We start from the raw sequence: 19,550 nt of genomic DNA, 5'->3' as shown, positions 1-19,550 counted from the left end.
GCATGTATTCGTGTGTGTGAGCTCTGTTAGGTCTACTCATTGGGTCAAATTTAGGAATGTTAATTTTTTGTCGATTTGAGACAGTAATTCTGACCTCTGCTTAACAGTTTCCTCAGTGTTCATATGATCACCATCTTTTGCCTACGGTACCATCTTGATATTGAAATGTTACAAGCCAGCACTAACCCAAGGAATAAATTCAAAGAAATAATATGACAATTCCTGACAAGTTTTTGCAAAGTTGCTCAAACAGTTGTCGTGAGTATGAAAGCATTTGGAAGATGAGCACATTTACTTGTTACCAACTGTTTTTGTTTATCCTTAGTCTTGCACCATGGGTGGTTTTCCCCCCATAAAATCATAAACTCCATTGTTAGAGCTAAGATTATGTGGGAATTTCATCTTTTATTTTCATTGCCATTGATAATTCTAATGGCTGCAAAGAAAAAAAAAGGAATTGTATTCCATAAGATAATGACATTTGGAAAGAAAAAGCAGTGCTTAAAGTTTTCATGGCTTCTGATTTAGAGAGGCCTGACTTACTGTGACTGCTTAGCACTGTACAGGGCTGCACAGGCACTGTGATGGCGGAGAAGCCACAAGAGGAAGTTTAGTAATTAGTTTTAAAACAGTTTGAAGTTCTTAAAATTCTCTATACACATTTTTTCATAGTAGCTGTTGCTGATTCTTCGATTAAAATAAAGTGTTTGGATAAACAGATTTCCAGGATTTCAGTAGAAGGTTTGTTTGGCATTTCAAGTGCCTTCTTTGAGAAGCGCTCACCTGTGACAGATTGCCATGACTACTGATTTGTGTCTCAGCCTGTTTTACATTAGTTGTCCTTTCCTGACTCCAATAACGATTTGTTTGTTTAGTTTGTGGCAGATGTGCTAATCTTGAGAATTAAAAAAAACGAAGAGCTTCTCCCCCACATGTCCCCCATTTAGGTGCCTCCACACTGTGGTTATTTATTTTGGGCAACATTGTTAGGCTCTTTTATTTGCTTTCTGGTTTCTGAGCTTGAGGGTGGACCTGACTCATATTTTCCAAGCACTATGCAAGTGCTGTGAGGGATTGTTTGGGTTTTATTTGTCTTTAGAAAAGTTCTGTTCTACTGCAGTTGCTCTACTCCTGCAACCCACGCCTTGAGAAGGAAAATCTATTATAAAATGAGGTGCAACAAACCCCACAGAAGCTGGCACCTCACTGTTGTGCATTACTTAAATAAGACAAGAGTTCAGAAGAGGTATGCAGTGGTCTTTTTGTTGCAAGATGAGAACAGTAGGTATACATATTAATTGTTGTATCAAAATATTATGTTCTAGCCAGAAGTAAGAAAAAATTACAGCTTCTACGTGATCCCAGTTATCACGTGATCTTTGGAAAAGACAAGCCCGTATTGCTTTATGGCCAAGCCAACAATCCCTGAACAGTAATTTATCTTGTGAGTAGGCCAGAAAGGTTACCAGCATCCAGCCAAAACCCACCACTCATGCAGAACAAGACTTGCAGAAGATGAAGGTAGTTTTTAATTCTGAGTACTTACATCTCCCTGTTGTATTAAATCTCTGAAGTGTGACTCCACAGCTCACTGATATAAGCCTTTTCCCTCTCAAGATGTAGGTTGTCTGGTGGCTGCCCTCTGCTGCACTGCACCCAGCAAACTGCTTCTGTAGCATCTTAAGAGGGTACAGAGGGTGCTTCATCCTCATGCCTGCAAAGGTTACTAGCCACATCTTCCCAGAACATTCCCAGTTCATTCGCAGAGCGGAATGAACTGTATATTCCTGCCTGAGCTGCTCCCATTCCCCACTCCTGACATGAGCTTAACCTGTTGAAAAGGGTGAACTGGTGTTACTGAGGAAGTGGCTGCAGCACAGACATGGATTTGTTGTAGCCTGATGTTCTTTCTCCTTGCTTGGGCAGTGCGAGCTCTGAGCTGACCTTGGCTATGCCCACCACCACCTTGGTGTGGTTCAAGAAAACTTCTCTGTCATCTCAAAGCCCCTGAGCTTAGGCTGGGCAGTTTGTGCCAGAACTCAGATTAGATCTGGGAGGCTCCTGGTTGCTGAGAATATTGTGTGAAACTGCACTGTGGCTGTGGACTGAGGAAGCTCAGAAGACTGCCAAAGTCATTTCACTGGGACACAGGTAAGGGCTTGGATTTCCAAATGCACTTCAAAGCCCCTGCTGTAGGAGTTTGGTATTTGTTCTGTAGAGCATCCTACTGGTATGTCCAAGTACATGATAAGCCTCAATTTTTTTCCTTCCAGCAGCTGCAGCACACCTACTCCATATCTGGGAGATGAAAGCTGGTAGGCAAACAATTCCAGCTTTGGCTACCTAGAGGCCGAAGCGTTGAGACACAAACATTTAGGCAATTTATGACTTCTCTTGCCTATAATGCCACTGTTCTCTAAATCTCTTCATGTCTCATTTTGACAAAAGGCAATTTATGCCTTCTTAAAAGCAAATTTTTAGCTTATCAACAGAACACATACTGTCCTTTGGGATGAGGACAACGTGGTTAACAGACGATAAAGGTGCACTCAAGTAGCAGAATATCTTAATGTTATGTTGTTTAATTTAGAAAATAAAATATAAAATTGAAACTGAAACTCTGACAGAGTTTACAGTGGAACTAATATGACCAATCCTTTTTTAAAAAAAATTATACATAGGAAGCTCCAATAACTGGGCGTATTTTTATGCTAATGGTTAACACATGCGCTAGGAAAACTGAGCCCTCCATCCAGATTTAGTGATGGCCACAACCCTTTGTCACTGTTGATACACCTTTATAATAACACATTTAGGAATAGAAAAGCATTACAGATACCAATATTTCAGTTTATTTTGCTTTTTCTGGTACTATAGCTAAAACTTGGAGAGAAAGGTACACTAGTAAGGTTCAAGCTTTGCTCCAATAATTAAAAATCATTGTGAAATGTCAAGAGAGAGCAAGCCCTGGCTTTTCTTCTACGAGCACTTGGCAGGTCATAAATAAAGCATGAGAGAAATAAAGGAAGTAAAATTGTGCCAGCCTCCAAAGCACCTGAAGGTTCATTTCACTGCCAGAAGTATTTTTTCCAGTGAAGGAAAACTGCTTGTATAAAGCAAGATGTAAAGCAATTAATATTGGCAGCATTCAGTTTGCCTATGTCTTATCCGTTTTGCTTCATTCTATTGTATCACAATTTTTTGGGGTGTCAGCAGCGGTACACAGGATAAGTTGGGTTAGATTAATAATGAACATGCCCTTAGAAATTGCTGTGAGGAGTCAAATGCATCATGATCAAAGATGCATTGGATAGCTAAGCAATTTTAATAAACAAAGTATGAGGTGGGGGTAACCTGCATCTTTGTGAAAGGGACTGACTGTTGCAGTATGGACTGTTCAGCAAGTGTTCACCTCCCAAAGAAACACAACTCAAAACTGAGGAACTTTTCATATCAGTCAACTCAGCCGTCTTTATAACTGTGATATGTTGGTTTCAACATATTTTAGTTGTACATAAATTTCTCCATTTAATTTACTCGATGTTAGAAGGAAATACTCAGCACCAAATATTGTTTGGAATAGACATCTGTCTGTTCTACATAACTTGTAGTGTCTGATTCTGCAAAACATGTCAGCTAACTGAAACTGAAAGTAGTGTGCGAAGAACTCTTCACCATCAGTCCCTCAAAAAATGTAAAAAGTTTTTAGAAAATTAGTTTGCATGTTTTTAAAGGAACCTGGGTCCACTGGATGGATAACTGGAAATTCAGATATAGAAAACCAAAATTAATATTCAGGCTGCAGGTACAAAATTTCCTTGACTTCCAAGTGCAACTGAGAGTCAAACTAAATATCCTAGGTTTAAGCCTGTTCTTGTATTCTGTTTGGTTTTTACTATGAATCTGCTTGTGTGCCTTCATTCATCATCAGACATGTCCATGTCTGTCATGAGATATCCACATATTGTGTACAATACCTACTAGGATCGACAGGACTCAGAAGAAAGACCTTGGGTGAGTTCAACTAACATCTGTTTTCCCTGTGAAGTCCTAGGATTTATTTTCTGGCAATGGAACAGAAATGAAACTTGGGAAGAAATCTGAATCCCAGTAACCAACAATTTTAGTTCTCAGTCCAGAGATCTTGCGTTGTGCAGTCTTGGCTGAGTCAGGGGGACTGGCTTTTGGTGAGCCTTAAGTGTTCCCCTGCCTTTAAAAGATGAAAGCTGTAATAACAACTTCAATTTGAAAAGAAATGGAGAGCAAAATCTTGTATATATTTTTACAATTGTTCTTTGGTATTCTAGGACTGTGCTGTTACATACCACGGTTTATAGAAGAAATGCATGAGACTGTGCATGTGTAAGTTTCTTTATTAGGCATTTTATGAGCAGGTATGACAGACTTGACAAGAAATTAATGGATAGATATAATTTTACAGCTACATGTACTTTTAGAGTTTCCTGAAAGTTAAAGTGTGTACAGACTTGCTTTAATTACCTAATTATAAAACAATTCATAATGCCAACCAGCTATCAGTTGACACCATCTGTGTATGTCAGCACCAGTTTGTCTTGCTGAGCTTTTGCTTAATTCCTGTCTTCTTTTAACTATTATACTCTATGGATCTATCAAAGGCAAATAATACAGCTTCCTCCACAATAAGATACTCTATTTTCTGCACATCACAGTGTTAAGAATCTAATCATAAGCAGTTGCCACTTCTAAAGAAATTCTGATCTAAAGAACTGGATTCCAGTCTGAGGATTTTCTTGGCAGATGTAGCATTACCTGACTTTCTGTGTCACCGTTTGCCACGGTTAGCTCATGCACGTGTGAGAGCTGTTATACCACACTGTTTTGTGAAATGAAGAATGAAGGACAGGTAAGTCTTAGTCTTTGGCCCCAGTAGCTAACCAAAACCTGGAGTCCTCTGGATTAGTGAAGACAAGAGCCAAATGGCTTTTCATGTGTCCCTTTATACTTAACAAAGCCCACTTCTCTCAGCAGAGAACAGGGAGGAGCATCACTGTACACACCAGCACTTAGCTGGCAACAAACCTTTTAAAGGCCTTTCTCAAGATCACACACCCAGTGTTGCTCTGGGTCTTCACTTGGGCTCTCTTTTAGCTCCTGTGCTCTTTTGCTTCATGAACCTTCAGAAAGCAACAGAGGCATCAAATGAAATTTTTACCTGACCAAATACAAGGTGAGCCTTAGCTCCAAATCAAAACACCTGAATCTAGGTCTGAATAAGCACAGTGGAGTCTACAGAGTGATTCTTCTTAAGCTAAAAGAGACTCTGAATAGCTCATCTTCTAAAAGGCTCATTAGTGTATATCTGACCTGATCTTCCAATGCAGTCCAGGTAGTGACTAGCTCTCACTGACTCTGGTGAACACATACCTCAGATGTGTAGATGCCTGCATTGGTTTCTTGTCATCAAACCAAATTTCATCCCTGTAGTATTTCAGTTCTTCAAACACCTATATGGGACTGGCAGAGCTGTAAGTCACCCACACACTTTCTGACCAGCAGGTGAAGGCCAAGTGAGATACCCTGAAAGATCTGAAATGATCAAGCTGGATCAAGCTGGATTAAGCCCTAGCTCCCTTCATGTGAAAGGGGTTTCTTTTACATTAAGAAAGCATAAGCATCTCCTGGGTTAAGTTCCTCTTATTCTAAAGCAGATGTTTGAAAGGGATGAGGTGAACACAGACAACCAAGGTGAGATGCAGTCCAGTGCTGACATAAAGCTTGCACATGCCTTTGTTTGAGGGGAAAAGTGTGCCTGTGTTAAGGGTAGAGATTGGTAACCTTTTTCATACATCATTGTAAATTCAGACTAGCAGCCACATTCCCCTATTCTAACTAAATGTAACTCAGTCTTCCCAGCTTGTGCAATTAGATTCTTATCCCTTTAGTTAAAAAACATGCTTGCATGCTTTCTCTTTGTTCACTTTACTGAACTTATTGTTTGCTAAAAAGCCTGGCTTCTTTCCAGAAGGAAGAAGCTTTGATGCCTCTCCTGACAGCACAACTCAGAGAAACACATGGAATTTTTATTCTTTGCTTCCATCTTAGGAGCAGCAGTCGGGAATAAATAATGTCCAGCTAAGACTTGGAAAGAATGCCAGCCACACAGAGGTCTTGGGGACAGAAAAATCAAACTGTGTGAAAATGTCTGTCAATTCTGTCAAGGATTTAAACACCACTCTGGAGACAGCACTTACCTGGGCAGTCACAAAGGTATTTGGTTTATCAGAGGATAGGGTTTTGTTGTTTGTTTTTTTTGAGAATATGAATGTGTATATTAAGTAAGACAATTAAATACAGAAAAGTGAAACTATTTGAACTATTTGTGTTTCCAAAGAAGGGCAACAAAGCTGGTGAAGTTTGATGAGGAGCATCTGGGGGAACCGGAGTTGTTTAGCCTGGAGAAGAGGAGGCTCAGGGGGTACCTCATCACTCTCTACAACTACCTAAAAGGATGTTGTACCCAGGTGGGGGTTGGTCTATTCTCCCAAGCAACAAATGACAGGACGAGAGCAAATGGCCTCAAGTTGCGGCAGGGGATGTTTAGATTAAATATTAGGAAAAATCTGTTTTCCAAAAGGGTGGTGAGGCATTGGAATGGGCTGCCCAGGGAAGTGGTGGAATCACCATCACTGGAAGTGTTCAAAAAGAGTGTGGATGTGGCACTTGGGGATAGGATTTAGTGGTGAACTCAGTGGTGCTGCATTAACAGACTCGATGACCATAGAGGTCTTTCCCAACCCTAACAATTCTATGACCGAACCATAGTATGATATCACAAGACAAAAGTGGAGATGACACTCAAAATTGAGCTGGGCACTGTAAGAGCAAGCCCTGCCAAACTGTCTCAGACTGAAGAGGGGATCATTCCTAGCGTCACGCTCTCCAACAGCAGCCAAAGGCAGTTGCATAGGTATGAGTGGAAGAGGAAATGGTATTACACTACACTTCCCTGGAAGCAACAGCAGCTCAGGGACTAGAGAGTATAACACTGAATGGAGGATCACTACAGTGTGATTCAAAAACATGGGTAGCTTTAAAATCAATGTTTGTATTTGGTAGAAAAGTAGACTAAAGATAAATGGACTTTTTTGTAACCTCAGCAGGATCATTTCTTAAAAAAAAGATGAAGGACAAAGGATTGAGTCTTGCAGCTACTTCATTTAGACACTCATAACTGGGTCCATGAAGATTCCTGCAAAGCAAAGCTAATGCTCCTACTTTACTTCTTGATGAAGATCTCAAACAAATGGGTTCTGAGAAGATGCTTGAAAGGGAATAGAGTGGGATTTCTGGAAGATATTTATCTCTAAAATGAAGAACTAATTGTTCAATTAAAATTAACACTAAAAATTGACTTAAAAAGAAGGCTCTCTAACATTCTTTAACACATTCTAATTTAGCTGCAAACACCGTTTTTCTTCCTCTCCCTCTCATTTTCCAAAGGGCCATCCGATACAGCGCTTTAGTAAAAATTAAATTTGATAATTCTTTGTGCCAATCTAAGGAACACATTAAAATTTATGCAACAGCTATCTGGATGACCGAATATTCTACACAAATGCAAATTATGGGAGAGCTGTTACTCATCAAAGGTGCTACATGGATGAAGATGGTTGGTAATTTCCATTCAGGACATTTGACAAAAAAAGAAAACACCAGCAAGAACTACACAAAAACATCAACTATCAAAGGAAAAAAGGAACATGGCATTCATCTTTTCAAAAATGAAGTAATATAATCTCCAAACTCTAATTCCCAAATTAATTGTCTTGAGTTGGAAATAGGATGATCAATCTGAAGTCTACCAGACAACGTAATCAGAAGACATTTGGAGAGCGAAGGTGTTCACTGCATCCTTTGATTCCTGTAACTATCTCAGCCTATATTTATTGTCCTGTACGGTATTAAAGGCTTTGCAAACTCTTAGGACCGTCAAGCAATCCTCAAAACTCTGTGTAACTTGAGGTAGTAAATATTTCAAAAGGAGTTCAGCATTCAAGTCTATGAACTAGACTTCTTTTGAACTGGCCAGTGTCTCAGCCTGCTCAGTGATCAGTAGCACTGGATCAGGCCCCCAGATCCTTACATAAATGAAGACCTAGAATTACGGGTTTAACTTAAGGTTAAACCTATACTCAAGAGCTTTAAACAATCAGAGCCTAAAAACTTAAACTTCAGGAAACATTTGACTAAGCTGCTTCAAAGCAAAGAACAAGCATTTTAAGAAGTTGAAATGAATGATCCAGAATTAAATATTTGTTTTGGATTTGCTGATTATCAAGACTGACTGAAAACAGTAATAAACCTGTACATGAGCAGACAAACTGTTGTCTTACAAGTCCATTTTATGAAGGGAAACAGCTCAAAATCAAAGCTGCTGTTCTGAGAACATTTTTTTTGTGCCTACTGCTCCTGGCTATTGCTGTTTTACAGTGACAGCCACCCTTCTAAAGCAAAAGTGGGAATCACAAAGTTCTATAGGTTCAAAAATTACAATAACTAAAATGCAGTTCCATGAAGGTAAAAAAAAAAAAAAAAAAATCCAGAGGTGCATAACTAAACTGAGCCACCAAGACTTAATTGGGCATGCCTTGCTGGAGTAGGTTGGAATGCAGGGGCTATGACATAGGTTTTGGGTTCCTAAAAAAACCCCAGACAACTATTCCCTAAAAATGTATCGGCAGAAGGGCCCTCACCAGCAGCCACAGTCAAATATGGCATTGAAATGAACCTCCTCGACTTCCACCAGGTCCGTTGCTGAGAAGCAGTCCTGGTTGTCCTGTTTGTAATCAGAGTTCAGCCTTAGCACAGCATCTTTTGGAGGGCAAAGAGTTCTGATCCTGGTGGGTAACAGAACTTCCACAATTAATTCAACATCTGTTTGCCACTTCCAGTCACACCTAACAGATGGGCCACATGAGCTGGGAAAAAAGAATCAAGTGGAAAGGGCACCTTATCAGTTCCTTGGGTGAAACACTGTGATGTATCACAAATGGCTATTAAAAAGAAAGGAAGACAGCTGTAGGGGGGATGTTATCTTTAAATTGCACCCACTGATACTGTGCAGGTAGGAACAAACTCAGACTTTGTCTGTTTTGAGTCCTGCACCCCAAAGCCATTCCTTCTCCCTCCTCTCTCCCAACTTCACTCACTTGGCAAGAGATGCCAACCTGCTTCCTAAAGCAAGTATCCCACCCTCCAGCAGGGAGCTGTGGCTGCTGCCCACTTCACATCATCCCAGCACAATCACTGTGATCTCTGGAAGGCGCCCAACTTGTTTCCACAAATTTAAGATATGCCTGCGAAAGTTACTGGAGTTTCCCACTTTGCATGATCAGTCCGAGTTTGATTAGTGGGTTTTGGGAACTAGAATAATTAAATGGCTGGTTTCCAAACTAACCTTCCTTAAAAGCACACACAATTGTACTTTAAGCAACTGGGCACAAGAATAATCAAGTATAGCTTAGTTTCTCACACTACCAGCCATCTTTTTCACTCTCAACAGGCTTCATGAACATTAATGACTGCCTGTCAAAATGTAGCTTGTATAAATGTGATGAAGATTTAATCAGACTGAAGAAAGATTACAATCAGTGTTATTGTGAGTACTTAATATGACAGAGAGACAGTAGAAGGTTTCTGAACAAGTTTTGCACGATATAAATGCGATCCCATGCATTGTTAAATGACTATTTGTCAAAATACCTCAAGTAGTTTGTTATCCTTTCTAGGACCCAACCTTGCAACTCCCAGAGTAATAGGAAAAAGGCTTAGCTTGAGAAATAGTACATTATCCAAGGGAAAGGATATAAAATCCATTGGTTACTTGGCTTTTCCTCAAAAGATCTTAAAAAGAAAAAATAAAAAAAGAAAAAAAAAAAAAAAAAGAAAAAAGGATTCTAGGGAGGTCCACTCAGGGGCCTAAAGAGCTGCCGAGTTTAGTCAGCTTTAGCTCTGTGCCTGCAATTAATTCTGCTATTGTTTCTGTCCACCTCCCCCAAACTGGTCTGTGATATACAGCAGAGCAGGCACTCAAGCCACTCCAAACAGCTCCCTGTGCGAGCATGACTCATCTGGGCACTGCTTGCACTGCGGGCAGAAGGTAACAAAAAAGAAAAACAAAGCTGCTTTCTCTACCAAAATTACGGTAGCTGGGCACAAGGAAGTATCATGATTAGGTCCTGTGTTCAGTCAGTGCAATTTCAAGGAGTATTTAACATGCAGCAATAGAAAAGGGTCAAGTAAGGGTTTCCATTTCCATTGCAAAATTCTGTGCTCAGTCAGCCTTCTTCAGCAAGGTGCTCAGCAAACTGAGCATCCACAAGCAAACAGTTTTATCCCTAATGTTTTCTAAAATATTGGGAGGCCCTGTGAGAGCAGAAGCATCACAACACCCTAGGAATAGGAATCCACCTGAAAAGCTCTAGGACAGTGGTTGTGAGCTCTTCCTCTCCACCATGTTGGAAATCGGTCACAATAATCACACCCACAACTTAGAGAGAACTAATCCTCCTATCAGCACTGTCACTTCTGCCCTAATCACTACTTCCAGTAAAGAAACTGCTTCACCAGAAGAACAGTTCCAAAAAGGAAGTTAAAGATTTTAAAATTTAAAGATATTTGTTGGTTTCAGCTTCATAAAAAAATAAAATAAAAAAAAAAAATCCAGCACCCTAAGCAACAGCAGGATTACTGAAGCAAGACAAAGTAAGTGAGAATGCAAGTTTGCAGGTACTCTTTCATCACCGGGAAGAGAAATACACCTCTCACTCCCAGGCTGTGCAGCATCACACTGCTAAAGAACTTGGGTCAGAAAAAACTGCCAGTAGTTATCATGGTTTGTGAATCACTTTTTTCAGGAATTACTTTGGAGGTTAAGAAATTCCATGCCCTCCTTTTGGTCCTTGGTAGAGTTGATGAAAGCAAAGGTAGCATAGCTCTAGAGTAACACAGATTTGTGACCATTTGGGCTACGTCTTTTAGGTCTGTGACCCATAGAAGATTTCTAAACAGTTGTCCAGACTATGCACATTTCAAAGAAATTTTCCTTTTAATTATCTTTAATTTGGTCCTGTGGACAGGGAAGCATTTGTAGTTTGGAGCATAGCAAGAACACTCCTAAAGTATGTCTTCAGGTCTAGTTTTGCCCCAAAGGAATTCAATGAAGTGTTCAGAGAGCTCCACAATATAAACTGCAGGTGGGTAAGTGGGGGTGATTAAGACCTCTGCTTTAGAAGCGACCCTGCATTCTAAACTAACTCCCTGACCTGGATGCACTTAGTTTGGTTTTGACTGGAATGAAATGACTGCACCTTGACTCAGCAAGAGCTCCAGGACTGTTCAAGTCTTCTTGTTTCTTGCCAGTGCAGAAACAGCACCTGGCAATGCAAAGATGAGGGCTGGATGTAACAGGAGCGGGATGGAGGATCTTCATAGTTTCTCCCAGAATCAGTCTCAGAGGGTTATGTTTTCTTCAGTTGCAGAAGGCACCTGGAAAACTAAATCGCCTTTGCCTCCTCAGCCTTCTCTATCTGTGTCATTAACAAGCAGATAGGGACCAAGATATTCAAGAATACTAGCAAAAATGCTCAACTTTAGGGTGGAGGGTGTTGCGCTGCAGGTTTGTTTGTTTTTTTTTTTAACTGAGCAATTATTTGCAGTTCTCTTTTGCACAGTGAAAAAAAATAGAATCCAACTGTGCAAACTTTCAAATTTAATCAGTTTTCTACAGTATTTCAGAACAACACATAATTTGAGTTTATATATTTAGCAAGGAAGCCAAAGAAGTTCAGAAAAGAGATCAAAGAAAATAAGGGGATGAAAAAAGAGAACTAAAAAAAGTGCTTGTAGTTGTTTTATAGTTTGCTGGAAACAAAAAATGGTTGGTCACAAGTATGTGAGAGACTGGGCTGGACAAATTTTCAGAAAATAATTTTCATTATTCTGGAAAGGGAAGTCTAGTAACTATTATTCTGAAAAGAGAAGTCTAGTAAGTCTAGTCTATTCTGAAAAGAGAGTACAGTAACTTCTAAACAAGCTAGACCTGAAAAACAGCAGAGTTGTCCTTTTAATAGCATCTGTACCAGCTCTTCCATTATTTGTTTTAAATTGTAACAATGTGACAAAGCTGATTTGTACTTTATTTAGATTTAACAACAGCTGTAGCAAACTAATAAATCCTAAGAGTAAAGTGGCTTGCCAGCACTGGCAGTTTAGCCAGCAAACATGAAAAGGACTTAAATCAGAAATTGCATCCCTGCTCCTTGCTTTTTAGCTGGCAACAGCAGAAGATACAGGATGCCAATGAATCAGTCACATTAATCACTGGCCGTTAAAATCTGTAAGAACTAAGAGCAGTACAGACCTGACAAAGTCTGATGATACTGAGCCTGTCATCCCTAGCACCGACATAAGGTGGCATCTCTATTCAAAGGCAAGTGAGAGCTTGGTATCAAATTTGAAAAGCAGAACATAAACTACTTCTCATGACAGAGTTTACTAAGCATCTGAAGCCTCAACATCATCATACTCTGCCCCACGTCATTTTAAAGGGTGCAAGTCAAATAGCAGCAAGTTCCAAGGAATAACTCTCCCTGGGGAGAAAGTGGAACACCTGATGCACTTGCCTTTTGTCCCTTGGAGAGAATGCCATGGGGAAAGCCAAGCACTGCAGAGGATGAGCGTTGCCTCTTGGCAGAGAGCAAACAGAAGGACCTGACCAGGCTTTCAGAAAAGCTTTCCATGTCACAAGGCTGGCTGGCAATGGTTGTGCCTCAGCAGCTCCGAGCTTTAGTGATCCCTTGATTTCTTCCACTTCACTTGCCCAAAAGATCTGCTGCACTTTAATACAACTGCCTTCTGTACCATGTTTTATTCATAATGACAGTTGTGCCTGAAGGCACACCCCTCAGCATTAAGCCACCGGAGTCTACTTCTAGGCAAAGTTGGCATTACATTAAGTGCATTAATAAGATATTGCTTTGGCCATCCTGGACACAGAGAGATCAAATGTTCAAACTTTATTTCTGCACCTGAAACACCTTTTTTTTAAAAAGAATTAAGGTAGAGTGTAAAAAATACCAAGTTTCAAACTGTGTGCTTAACAAATAAAGCTAAACATGATACAAGGATTTTGATGTTTGATTTGGTACAGGAAAAGCAGCTGAGAGGTGGAAAGCAGCTGCATTTCAAAGGGAAATTCTGATCCAGAGTCCTGGAAGGAACAAAGGGACACAACCTGAGCTCCAGCTTGCTTATCTAAGAACTGCAAGATGAAAAATAAAGTCCCTGTTGCATGTGAAAAGATACTGCATATTTTATCTTTTATGTATCGATTGCATTTAACACCTGACTACACACAGGGTGACAAATAGTGGATTCTCAAATGAGAATCACTTGAAAGCAGCATTAAAAAAAATTACTTAAAGTTCAAGTTGGGAATTTAAGTCTCTTTAAAACCAAAATCTGACCTTCACATGGCAATAACAGGTAGCAGACTTAATGCCCCAGTGTACTAAGCTCTTATACATGTTAAAAGGGATGCAGTGTAAGCTCAGACTTGGAATCATCTAAGTGCCCTAGCACAAAAGTTCACATTCCAACAGGGCTGACTCAGTCCTTCCGCCTTCCAAAGTACATAAATCTAATTCCATGCAGTTTTACTGTGAAATAAACTCTTAAAAGGCAGGGATCCTCCTCCCTGCTGGGTCAAAGCTGAGGATTCCCCCTCCTATGATACTTTCAGTTGTTCCCTGCCATTCTTCACAAGAGAACTGTCTGGCAGGTTCTACATCAGATCCAGCAATCAGACGGTTTCTTGTTATTAAACACGTTGCTTTGAGAGCCCAATATCAAGTTTTAGAAATACAGGCTACCTAGTGCAGTAATTTCCAGTTAGTGCAATATAGCTCCAAATGCTGGTGACAAACCCCTAACTGCATTTTAAGCTACTTAAAACACTGTAGAACAGTGTCATCAAATCCAAAATTAAAAGTTACTGTTCATTTTCTTACAAATATGTATCTAGCATGCTATCAATCTTGAGAATACATCAAATTTGCAGATAATTTACAGGCAGAATTGTTTAGCCAATGTCCATGATGCAGTCACTTCAAGTATTGCAACTGTTCTACTTTCAGCAGGAGGTGTGGGGAAAAGCCAATCATCTTCATTAACATCAGTAAAAGCAAGGCAGCATCACAAAAGCCCTGCAAAGATACTTAATGATTTCCTTTTTTTTTTTTTTTTCATAGTTTAATTCTTATGATCACATTGAGAAAATTCAAATGGTTTTTGACATGATCAGCTACCATTGGGCTGATCCAGATCTCTAATTCCACTAATGTTCTTCCTGCAGAAACTCCTTTCCGGAGTTTTTACATCTCCAGCAAGGAAGGAATTCCATGGATCTAGATTGACAATCACTTCAGAGCCAGCTAACAGAAGTGCAGAAAAGATAATTATGCACTCAATTGACGAATTCCAGCCAATAAAAAGGAGTATCTGGTGCAAGGTAAGAGGTAGAAGTGTTTCTTAAGGAACAGTTGCTTGAGATTTTATCCTGTGACAATAAAGAAATGAGTCATCATCCATCACGATGAATAAACTCTAAAGTTAAATCATTTGATGTGGTAACTTAAAACCACATTCAGTTTTAGATTCTTTTCTAAACCTACATCAAAGAGGACAAACTTCCAATGATTCTCATTAAACACTTTACAGTGTTTAAATCTTTACAGCAGATTTACACAGCTACTCCAGTACTTTGGCTCTTGAGTAGCACTTCTCCTCAGTGCTTCAGAAGAGCTTTATGAAGTATCTCAGGAAAAAGACAACAATCTACCTGCAGAAATGAAACAGGGCAAAATAACCTCCCTGACATTATCCAACAGGCCACGACACAAGTGGACAACAAAGCAGCTTTAAAAAGCCTTGTCAAAGGTTGCCTCAGATACACCACTTGAATAGCTGCTGTTATTAAAGCAGAGCAAAGAGTGACAACTGCAGTTATGACCTGTGCAGCATTATAATAAGGTCACATCTTTATGAATTTAAAGGGTGTATAAGCAGCAAAATTACAAGTTCAGGCTGACTAGTGGCCTCTTCACACTACTACACAGATTTCAAAACTGAAATGCTTCACAGCAAGGTGTAAGAAACTTCAAGGGAAAAGTCTGCTTCCAGTATGAAAATACAAATGCCTTTTTTGCAGACTAACAGGTTTTCTTAAGCCCTGTGAGCAGACAGTGGTCACCAAGCCCCTTTCCATACCTTCCAGACAAAACATACCGTTCAAGGAGGAATTCAGGGCAGAATAATAACGTTCAACAGAAAGTTACTGACAACTTCTTTGTGAACATTATATATTCACATCTTACTGTTTCTAAGAAAGTTGGTAGATCCTAAAAAGTTGCAAGTTATGACAGAGATATGACAATAAAGATTAGAGAGATGACAACACCAGTAGTCTTGAAAAAATTATTAAAAATGACAGTAGTAATTTTTGCAAACTTAGCCAGTGATATATCTCACGCAGTTTATAAACATCTTGGCAGATCAAGTCTCAGTAAGGTTTAAAAGCACCTTCCTAAATTCCAGTTACTCAGAGGTTAAACATAAAACTTCCCACTCCCCTCTTTTCCAATTACCTCAGTTTCTGAGAAAGGCGACACAAATTAACAGATGTATTAATATTATATCCTATGACCTCAGTAGTGTGGGTTTGCAGGTGGATGCAGAGGATAACTTGCAGAAAGATGTCATGTACATAAAAAAAAACCCTCTTCATTTGATCTGAAAATAATTAGGGCTACTTCTCAGCATAAATTTGGCATCTCAGCAGTCAATCCTGGAGGCATTTTCAAATTAAAGAGCTAGAAAGAGGCTGGCTATTTCAAAGTTTAATGTTAGGTCTATCCTTCAAAGGTCAGCATTTCAAGAGTTAAGGGTTTTACAGCATCACCAACTCAACCGCTGCAAAGATAAGCATCTTTTCCTGGTCCTTGATGAACGCAGCTAGACTTCAGGCCCATTAAGAAAGCTTCTGGAGACCCTTTCCTGCAGCACTGGCTTCTTTTACAACCCTCCTACAAACTTTACAATTTCTTCTGCAGCTGCTTGCTGTTCTAATGTTCATTCTTATCTAATTAGATTGAATTTGCTGAATTTTAACAAACATATTTCTTTTCCTGCTGCTCCTTTCTAGCTACAAAGTTCACACTGTTCTGTGGAATCTGAAGCTCTTTTCATAACTTATGTAGACAAAACACAATAGTTTACATACATTTAACAAGAGAACATCACATTACTATATTGCATTTAATTAACAAGCTAAAAATATATTCAAGTCTTGAAACAATTCTCTGTGTACCACCATTCAGATAGTTTTTGAAGTAATGCAGTTTGTTCAATGACCTAGCAGTTATTTTCTGGGCTTTTACCAAACCTGAGCTAGTGTCCCACACAAGACAATTCCCTTACACGCTGTACCTACACCTCAGACTGCAGTGTGCAGGTGCCCCTAATAGGAAAAGCTAATGAAACAGAGGCCTTTGGTCTTCACTGAACCCTGGCATCCAAGTCAAGATACACAAGCAGACTTGCCTATCCAGGATATCAAACCTCAAGTTTTCTCTACAGGGCAAAGAGAAAATTTTGAAGTTTTTGAATCCTTGAAAGAACCAACAAAGGGCTGATTACTTCCCAATTGAAGAAATCCACTTGTGTATAACCTACCAACAATAACCCACATATAACACATACAACAAAAGCCTAAGGATCAATTCAAACACACACCCAGCATTATTCAGTCGAGAAGCTTTTGAGAAACTCAGTTGAAAGGACTTGTTCCAGCTTCTCAGGTTGGTGGAAATGGACAGAGGGAACAAAACACCAATGGAAAGGCTTTGGGCACACACAGTACCACTGCATTTCTGAGGGGATCCAAAACTTCTGGCATGCACTAGACTGTGGCTAAAGTGCCCCTTCAGTGACCTGCTCAGCGTTGCACTGAGGTTTGTCTAAATCCAGTTTTAGGTTATAAACACCTCACCTGAATTCTGGTTTTTGGAAATGGGTCATCTTAAAGTGATATGCCTTATTATCAGTGAAGTTTAAAATAAAACCTTAAAATAAATTCTGTTTTCTATAAATTCTATTCTATGTCAGAAGCAGAAGTTATTTGAAGCAAATGACTGAATGTTGAAGTTTAGCCATCCAAAGAAATCTCTCTGCATCTTCTTGTGGAGGGTGAGGGGGCAGGGCACAAAAAAATGGATAAAACTGTTATTTCTTAAATTTATTTGCAGCATGGTAACTTAAAGACTGGAGTACACAGTATTAGAAGTCTTGAAAATATGTTTATATATCAAAATGTCAGTGAGAAGTCACTTTTATCTGTCTTCTGAAGTAGCTAATCCAAATTGATGCAGGTAAGGAACATTATGTATAGCTTATTTTAAACATTCACTTCAAATTGCAGTAATGTAAAATACAAAATACTTGATAAGCCAATTTTATTTTCAAGTTTAAGCCAAAGTCTTTCTAGTACAGTTTTGCATTTTTTCCCCCCATAAAAGTATTTTAAAAATCCATGGTCAATTATGTACGGAATCTTCATCATCTCAAAGGGTTCTGCTCAGCAACACCCATGCCCCTGGATTTCAAACCTGTATTTTCTTCATTACAAAAGAATTATTTTATTACAGGTTTGTTCAAGTATTCCATAGGAAAACCAAATTATTTCCTTTTTATCCACTGTGTCAATATTTAACCTTTACCATTCTGTTCAGTAATACACAGTAATGTGCTATTAAAATGTGTAAAAGGCAAAGGAGCAAACATTTATCAAATAAAAATTAGGTAATAGATCCCATAGTGAAGAGGGATGCTAACAGAAGTGTCTACAGTAAAATATATACAGAAAGCTACTCAGGGGTACTATCTCTGTAGAGCCTGAACCACATTCTGGAGGCACTGAATAAACTCAAAACTGGGTTTCTTGCATAGCTTCTTCATCAGAAGGTTGTCACCAAATAGTGCTAGAGAAAAGCACAGTGAATTGTCCAAAATATTCAAGTAACAAACTAGAAGAATTGTAACAACTCAAATCCAAAAGCCTTTTTCTCATCACACTGCACTCCACATTTTTCTTCTTTTTCACTTTCTTTTGGCACAAGTTTTTTGGGCTGCTGGTGGTGTCAATTGTCTTGCTTTCGTTTCTGTGATTAGTTCCCAAAGCCATTTAAATACAACAAAGTAAAGAAGAAACCACAAACAAGATACAGTACTTGCAAAGTGAATTCTGCATCTGTGTGGAGTCAGCAGACAACAAATATTTCAGAATAGGTGGGAGACTTGCGTTACTGAGTGGCAAGAACAAGAAAAATCAAGTGAAACAAAACTTAAAAGCAAGCACGCAACTCAGATTGGCCTCATTAAAGCAAATCCTATTAAAAGCCTTACCAACTTAAAGCTACGCAAGGAAAGCATCTTCTGCTAACAGCATTACTGCTGTGACCCACAACGAGGAGCATTCCTCATGTCAGCGCCCTGGCCCAAGCTTCTCCTCACTTGATAGCGCTTATTCTTGAGAACTGCATTTGCAGAACGATACACATCTCAAAAACCAAGTGTACACTACGGGAACCAGTAATTGCAACTCTTAGTTCTCAGGATGCATGCTAACAACTAAATACCACTTCTGGTTTTCAAAACTGGCTTCACTTCGGAAAGTTATTTTACAAGAGGATTTGTTTGCAAACAGAACTACACAAAGTTTCTAAATAATTGGAAAAAATGCCACTTTTCCTTCAAAATGCATTTGTCACTACAATTGAAAAATGCTTTCTAACATACTGTAGTAACAATGGCATAGGACAAACACATCTTACATTGTGTCTTCCTTACATCACACCTACTTTGACCAAGAGTTCTAATTGCGAATCTTAAGTGAATTTACTTAATTATTTGATTTTGTCCTTCATCACAATGCCCTGCCACTAAGTGCTCTATATGTTTCTTTCTAAAAGATACCCACCACTACTTAAAGAGATCAGAAAGCAAACAAAAACCCAGAGAAGAAGGGGGAATCCCAACATCAGAACTTTGTGTTTGTTTAATAACATACATGATTCTTTTCACAAAACTACTCATGTGGCATTGCCCCAAATAAGCAAGTCTCGAACTTGATTTGAGAAGGATTTCAGAAGACAAAATGAGAGACTGGGTATCTTTTCATTTGGTAACAAAGACAGTATAAGGGCATTAGTCTTTCTTCTTTTAAAAAAGAAATTTCAAAACAAATTAAAATCCATTGCTGTGTTACCACAGCATAACTCCAGCATTTCCTGAGGGAAAGAATTTCTAGCACAGAACAGAAATCTCTTTATACTTCTTATACTAGTTAAGAAACTTGAGCTGTCCCTCAAAAGTCAATTCTTCAGAAATTTACTTTTTATTATTTAGAACTACCCAGTCAAATTAATGTATTTTAAATGACTTCCGAATAAACA

The sequence above is a fragment of the Empidonax traillii genome, unplaced genomic scaffold, assembly GCF_003031625.1.
Source record: "Empidonax traillii isolate 1590-97213 ecotype Southwest subspecies unplaced genomic scaffold, ASM303162v1 scaffold378:size984864, whole genome shotgun sequence".
Lineage (NCBI taxonomy): Eukaryota > Metazoa > Chordata > Aves > Passeriformes > Tyrannidae > Empidonax > Empidonax traillii.
The sequence above is the reverse complement of the archived record's forward strand: the minus strand, read 5'-3'. Positions refer to the sequence as shown.